Below are 5,118 nucleotides of genomic sequence, written 5' to 3'. Positions count from 1 at the left end.
CTGCCCACCGGTCCAGTGTCTGGCTGGGAAGGCACCTGGAGACGGCTTCTCCTGAGCATCTCCGAGCAGAAGGCCTGAGTCCCCACCCGAGACACCATCGGTTCAGGCGCAGCTGTCAGGAGACTGCAGGACTCCGCCCTCAGCCTCCCGGGCATTTCTCAGAAATGGGCCATGGGGAGCCCTGCCAGGAAGCAATCGGGGTGGAGCTGGAGTCCGTGGGGCTCCCGAGCCTTCCGATCCTGTGCTGCCCCGCCTGCCTCACTGGACCTCGGGCGGGAGGCTGTTATTTTGTTATTAAGTGCGGTGGAGACTGAGGCCGGCAGGGAGGGTAGATGCAGAGCTGGGGATGCCCCTGGTCTTCCTTGGCGGGGCTCCACAGGGGTCTGCACCCCGGAAAATGAGTCTCCCACTGGGGCCGCCTAGCTGCACCCGGCGTTCCTGCCTGTGAACAGGTTGAGTGTCAGGTCACAGGGCAACTTCTCGGCAAGGTGCCCCACACAGCAGGTGCCTGGGCTGCCCCACACGCCGTGGCTCACATTTGTCCTGGGCAGCAGCTCTGGGGGGACACTCTATTATTCTGTCTGTCTTGCAAAAGCAGTCAGGAAGCTTCCCAGAAAGCGCACAACAGGCAGGCGGGCAGGCATGAGGACAGCCACTGCGGGTGCCATTTCGTAAAGTGTGTGTGGGGGTACTGTCTGTCCTTGGGGGGCGGTCCACCCCTGGAGCCCCCGTCAGGCCAGGGGAGCTGGCCTTTGGGTCACCAGCTTTCAAGCAGGGCTCCCCAGACTTTCAGGATCTGCCACCAGAGAGATGAGAATCCTATGCATCGCCCCCACAAACCAGGCTGCAGAGGGCTGTGCACCCCCATAAATAACCACCACTGTAGGTCCATCTCGGCTGTCCAGAAGAGAGATACCACCCTCACCCTCACCCTCCTTTTGCAATTGAGGGAAAGGAGGCCCAGAGAGGTCAGGCTGCTGTTCCGGGTCACACAGCAGCAGAGTGGACTCTTACCCGGACAGGGCCAGGGCTGAGCTCCCATCCTGCCCAGCTGTGTACCCACTCCGCCCTGGTCCGCACTGAGAATGCCCATCACCCGCCAGGCCGAGGCCACAGCAGCGCCCTGGGTCTCCCCTCGGGTTCTCTGGTTGGCTTGTGGATAACCACCCAAGTTCCCTGGTGTGCAAGGAGGAAACTGAGGCACTGGAAGCTGAAGCACTTGCCTGAGGCCAGAGCTAAGCTGGGGAGAGACAGGTCACCTGCCCTGCAAGGGTGTTAAATTAGGGTCTAGGGTGGACCCTCCGTGTCCGCAGGGGCCTGCACTGCGCCCTGAGGTCCTCCCGGGGAGCCCTAGCTCCTCTGCACAGCAGGCGCCATCCCCGAGTGTGGGGTCTCTCTCTGCCCTGCAGAACTATCTGCTTTGGGGTGCACCTGCCCACTCCCCTTCCCGGGCTTGGCTCCCTCCGTCCCTCTTGAGACCCTCAGATCTGTGCTATCCTAGTAGCCAGCTGTACAGACACAGGCCTGGCCCCAAAGGTCCCTAGAGCCACACAGACGCAGCCAGACCCAGGAGGGGAGGAAGCCGGAGGGGAGGGAGCCGGTAGGTTCCCAGCAGCCTGGGCGGCTGCGCTGAGCAGGGAAGCCCCCCGTCCCGCCGGCCCTGCCCAGCTGCGGCACCTTTCCGTCCCCCCATGTACACCCTGGTTCGCATCTGCTGCCCTTGAGCAGGCAGCTCTGGCACTTGGGGCGAGGGACACACGGGCTGGGTCCCGGGTCAGCGACAGATCTGAGCAGTGGTGGGTCCCTTCCATGGGCTGCACGTGCCCCTCCTGCCCCCCTCGGCGCTCCCCTCCAGGTCTATCTTACTGTGCATTGCTGAAATCTGAAAAACACAACACACCGGGCCCTGAACACTGAGTGCTTCTTTTCCTTTTGGCTGGTGGTCTTCCTACGCTCTCCCAGACCCCCAGCTCGCTAGGGCACCTGTCCCAGGGCCACCTCTGCGCCCTCCTCTCCTCTCTGTGCTCCTGTCCTTCAGCTCTGACCCTCTGCTCAGCTGCAGGTCAGGGTCCCTCGAGCACTTCCAAACACAGGCACGCTGGGAGGAGGCAGTCGCCACCCGTCAGGACACACGGGGCTGTGGTGACCGCGTGCAGGGAAGAGGGACTGGGGTGGCCCCTGGGGGCAGCGGGCACACAGCCTCGCTCGGGAGGGTGTGGGACGGTTCTGGGAGCTGTGTGTACTGCAAACGCCAGAAAACTCCCCGACGGTCTCTCGCAGGGAAGAGAGCTGTAAATTCCTGGGCTGCGCTGTTGTCAAATATTTCATTGAAGAACGTCATGGAAAATGTGTGCTTTCGGCCAACAGGGCCAAGTGGAGGGGCCGAGCCTGGGGGGGCCGCTGAACCTTCTCCCAAGGTGGGGCGGAGGGGAGACAGATAACCAGATACCCGCCAGCCAGGGCCCCTCCGATGCCCCTTCCACGGCTGCTTCCCTCGCCTGGGAGGAGGCCACCGAGTCCCACCTGCGCCCCGGGGTGCAGCACCCCAGTGCCAGCCTTTCTCTCCCCAGGGCCCCCCCAGCTTGGGCCTGGAATCCAGCTTGTTCCTGGCTGCCTTGCTTTGAGCTCAAAGGGGCAGCAAGGGACACACAGATCCCCGAGGAAGCTTTTCCCTGCCAGGCCCAGATCCCGGGGTCCTGAGTCTGCACACCCTTCCTGTCCTGCACCTCCATTCTGCAGCTACAGAGAGGGGATCCTCAGGCAGGTCTCACGACCTCCTCCAGGCTCAGGCAGGACACTCGGGGAGCCCTCCAGGGACCTCCCCCAGGCTCAGGCAGGACACTCGGGGAGCCCACATCCCCGTGCCACGCAGAATCCCATCTCTCAGCAGCCTCTCGGTTGCTGTAGAAATACAATAAGGCCCACTGTGAGATGAGACCAGACCTGGCCTTCAGGGTCAGGGTGGAAGTTCTGTGGGCAGGGGACCCTGCAAGGCCCAGCAAGGTGCGCAGGTGTCCTCGCAACCGGCCCTGTCCCTCTGGATTATTTCTGCTGTGCGTCCCACTGCTCGAGGTGCTCCCCCCTGGAAAGCACGCCTGATACCCGGGAACCTCAGGCGTCACCCTGTGAACTCCCCTGCCTGTGGCAGGCACGGCAGGCCGTGTGCTGCTGCCACATCTCCCCTGACGGAACCCACTGTCGCGGACAGGTCTCCACAGATCCTCCAAGTCTGCGGGGGTTACAGTGGGGCATTCGGCCTGCAGAGCCCAGAACACACCCTGCGGCGCGCCCTGCACCAGCCTAACTATGCACAGGGCACTGTCGGGGTGCACTCCCACTTACAATGCACAATGAGCAGGGCACCCCATACACTTCTGGAGGTCACACCATTTATGCCTTAAAGCAGCCAGCACGCCCAAGCTGCCCCTCTGCAGGCCTGGCCCTCCCCGGACACCCACTGCAGCCAGGCTCTGGGCACACCAGTCACAGGGCCAAGCCCGGTGCATTTGCACAGAGTTCAGTTTACAGTCTGCGCCGGGGCACCCGCCCTGCTCCCGAACCTAATCTTCCCACTACAGTTCTCCGCCCAAGTCTGCATTTCAATCCCAAATATCCCTGGCCCACCTCCGCCCTGCCCTAGGGCAAGCAAGGAAGTTTCCAGTGTGTGTGGGGGTCCTCTCCTTACCAAAGCCCCCAGGCCTTGCTCTTCCCCACTGTCCCGCACCCCGTGGGCCCTGCCCGGCCGCCCTACCTGCAGGCAGGCCCTGTGGGACCCGGCCCCGCGGGGCTGGGGGGGGGGCGCTAATGCGGAGCAGGGGCGGCGGCAGGGCGGCTGCCCTCGCGGTGGGTGGTCGGCGGCCGGCGCGCACCACCCGGCGCAGGATCTGGTTCCGCGCTCGGGTTACGGCGCGCTCGCGCCCCGCGGCTTCACTTAAGCAATTATCCAGTGAAAATACCCGGGCCTGGGGAGCGGAGGGTCGCAGGCATGGCTCCATTACCCATGCTGGGGATTCCTCCTCGGGCCGCGGCGGGGGCACGGATTTGACTTGGGCCGGGAAGGGTGTCTGTGGGTTTTAAGCTAAGAGCAGTGTTCTCCCAGGTCGGGGGGGCTGAGGCCCCAGGTCTTGGTTTCTGTTTGAAGAGATTGCCCCCCACCCAGTCCTGCCTCACCCTCCGTCCAGCCCTGAGAAGGGCCAGCATGCTGGGATCCACCTTCAGAGGAAGCATCTAACCGGCACATCCCTAGGTGGTGGGGAGGGTCGAATCCCCTCCACACTGCCAGTCTGAGGTGTAGGGTGTCCCTGCTCTTACCCGGGTGGTGGGGTGTGAGGGCTCAGCTCCCTGCTCCAGTTTGGACCCTAGCACTGCAGGATCAGGGAGGACTTGAGCAACCCCACTGAGCCCCATCTGTAAGGCAGAGGGTGTTGACGTGTAGAGGTTTCTCTGGTGGGGCAGCCCCGAGTGTGCCTGCGTGGAGGGGTAGTTTTTGAAGGGATTCCACATGTTCAGTGAAACCTCCAAGAAACCTCTTAGAGAGAAGGAGCTGTCACAGGTACGCACCTTGGGTGGGTGCAGGCAGGTCCCCCGTTAACCAGATTATCAAATTACCTGCAATATCAAAGGGGTTCACAGCCAAGAGATATGCTAAGGACATGCAGGGCCATTTACAGAACAGTGAGCCCAGAGGGCACACACTGAGGGGTGCCCTGACCTCCCTAACTCCCTGTTCTCCCAGAAGTCTCTGCGCTCTGGAGCCTGGGAAGCCTTTCCAAAGCCCGCTCTGTCTCTCCCACCACAGGAAGGCATTGGTGGACCAGAGGCCACGGCCTTCTGTCCTTGGGTAGAGCGAAGCCTGGAGGGAGGGTCGCTGGCAGCCCCTGCCCAGAGCTCTCTGGAGCTCGGCCTCCTCACCTCCAATCTGCCTGGCTAAGGGGACCTCTGGGCAGTGCCCAGAGAGCCAAGCCCTGGGTCCCTGGAGCGCAGGAAAGTGTCCTTGATCTGTGTGGCTGTGCTTGCCCCCTCCCTCTCAGGACCCCCATCTTTCTCCTGGCCCAGCACAGAGTAGGATTTGAGGAGAGCTTGGCCCTGGGTATTCCTGGGGCTCTAGGCTGACCCCTA

The sequence above is a fragment of the Cavia porcellus genome, unplaced genomic scaffold, assembly GCF_034190915.1.
Source record: "Cavia porcellus strain 051 isolate PalLab524CR breed Dunkin Hartley unplaced genomic scaffold, mCavPor4.1 scaffold_4, whole genome shotgun sequence".
NCBI lineage: Eukaryota > Metazoa > Chordata > Mammalia > Rodentia > Caviidae > Cavia > Cavia porcellus.
This window is presented reverse-complemented; position numbering follows the sequence as displayed.